This window comes from Callionymus lyra, chromosome 17 (genome assembly GCF_982586985.1).
Source record: "Callionymus lyra chromosome 17, fCalLyr1.hap1.1, whole genome shotgun sequence".
NCBI classification, from domain to species: domain Eukaryota; kingdom Metazoa; phylum Chordata; class Actinopteri; order Syngnathiformes; family Callionymidae; genus Callionymus; species Callionymus lyra.
In genome coordinates this window covers 115,001-117,203 of record NC_141834.1, presented here as the reverse complement: position 1 = coordinate 117,203, position 2,203 = coordinate 115,001, and the positions used below count along the sequence as shown (strand labels likewise).

The 2,203-nt window shown below is 48.8% G+C and overlaps 1 non-coding gene across 1 annotated transcript; it reads right to left on the bottom strand.

Moving 5' to 3' along the window:
- Positions 1 to 339: 339 nt before the first annotated feature.
- LOC148060996 (5.8S ribosomal RNA) lies at positions 340 to 498 on the bottom strand. Its single transcript, XR_015709231.1, has one exon. It is a non-coding gene; the product is annotated as a 5.8S ribosomal RNA (ribosomal RNA).
- Between the last annotated feature and the right edge of the window lie 1,705 nt (positions 499 to 2,203).

Genomic DNA, 2,203 nt, shown 5'->3' with positions numbered 1-2,203 from the left:
TCTACCCACAAATCCAGCCCCCCAAGGCCGCCACCTGGTGGGGGAACATTTCGCCTGGCCCGGTTCTATTTTATTTCACTTTTGTAAGTTTTCTACCCAAGGCCTCCGCCTGGCGGGGGAACATGCCTCCTGGCCCGGTTCTTTTTTAGGTCCCTTTTGTGATTTTTCTACCCACAAATCAAGCCCGCAAATGCCGCCGCCTGGTGGGGGAACATGCTGCCTGGCCCGGTGGCGCTGTGCTTAGGGGGACGAGGGAGTTCCGTTTAAAGACTCCCGCGACGGACCCAAAGGCGAGGACGCGCGGTCGGAGAACCAGCGAGACTTCCAGAGATTGCAAAGCGACCCTCAGACAGGCATGGCCGCAAGGTGTGGGGGACCCGGGGCCGCAAGGTGCGTTCGAAGTGTCGATGATCAATGTGTCCTGCAATTCACATTAATTCTCGCAGCTAGCTGCATTCTTCATCGACGCACGAGCCGAGTGATCCACCGCCGAGTTGTTTCGTGCTTTCTTTTTTTGTTCATTTCGCTTCCGTGGGACAACATCCGAACCGACTTTTAGGTCAAGAAGACCCCAGTGGTGATTAGCCGCCTCATCGTTTCAAACCCCGGGGGAGGGGGGGCCGGGCGCTCCTCTTTTCCTTCTCTCGCCCTTGCGAACCTCGTGGGTCTCGGCGAGAGGAAGAGACGTGAGCCTTTGATCGGCTGCTTGAAACGTAAGCTCCTGCAATAATTGCCAAAAACAGTCGTTTTAATGACTACTTGTCCGGATTTTATGCTCTTATCACTTAAGATATGTCTCAAGCATCTCGGATCTATGATCGTGATGCTCTTCTCAACATCAGAGAGTCGATGGAGGACTTCACTCGCGACAGCTACCAACGTCCGGTGAACGTGTTTCCGGCTCCGCTTCTCATCGACTCGGACTCTGTGGAATATCGCTTGATCTCTCGAGTACCGGGCGATTTCCACAAGGGATCGAGTCGGGCTGGAGTACAGGTCAGGATGAGACGTGCAGTTGCGATCGCTCGGAACAACTCTGACGTCATCGAACGTCATCGATGTTTGATCGACATTCCTCTCACTGTGTGTGACGACACATCAGCGCTGCCGTCTGTCCAGACCTCAACGAAAGGTGGTAAGATTTTTTCATTTCCTCTCTTTAATTCGACTTTTACAACCGAGTTGAACTTCAGTGACAGCTGGTACCCACGTGACCGCTGTTCGCTTCAAAAGATCCCGCTCTGCGTGCCCGTCAGTGACGCGGCGTCGTCAGTGACGTCATCGGTGCTGAATGTGGGACTTCTTAATGTTCGCTCCATTACTAATAAATCCTTTATTCTTAATGATCTTTTCACAAGAGTTAATTTGGATTTATTATGTCTTTCTGAGACTTGGCAGAGAGAGGAAGAGTTTATTCATCTGAACGAACTCTGTCCAGTAGGGAGCGCTGTCCTGGGGAAGCCTCGCCTCTCTGGTCGTGGGGGAGGTCTTGCTTCTGTTTTTAGGGAGAGTTGTTCTTGCACAGTGATTCAGACACAGGAATTCACTTCTTTTGAGTCTCAGATGATCTTGGTTGGTTCTACAAGACCTTTCTATTGTGTGTCAATCTACCGCCCGCCTGGTCCTGCGGCGGTGTTCTTGAAAGACTTTAGTGACTTCTTATCTTCCATTATTCAGATGGAATCTGTTCTTATTCTTGGAGACTTTAATCTTCATGTTGATGACGTCACATCTTGTTCTGCTAAAGAACTTTTAACTTTAACTGAAGCCTTTAATTTTGAGCAACATGTTTCTGAACCCACTCATCAAAAAGGCCACATTTTAGACTTAGTTTTTACTCTTGGCCTGAACATTTCTAATGTATCTGTACATGATGTCCATCTGAGTGATCATTCTCTTGTCTTGTTCAACCTGGACTTCATCCCTGAACCTAAGCCTTTGAAAGTTAGGTCTCAGAGGCGTGTCATCTCAGCCGATACTGCAGACAGTTTTTCTGCTATGTTTGACCGTCTTTCCTTTGATGACTGTCCAGATGTGGACAGTTTGATTCACTGTAACACTGATCATTGTGTTGAAATACTGGATCAAGTGGCACCTGTTAAATCGAACTTGAAAATTCAGAAAAAACGGTGCCCTTGGACAAATGAAGATCTCCTGAGTCTGAAGAGACTTTGATGAAACCCTCCTCTTGCTCAGATGACGT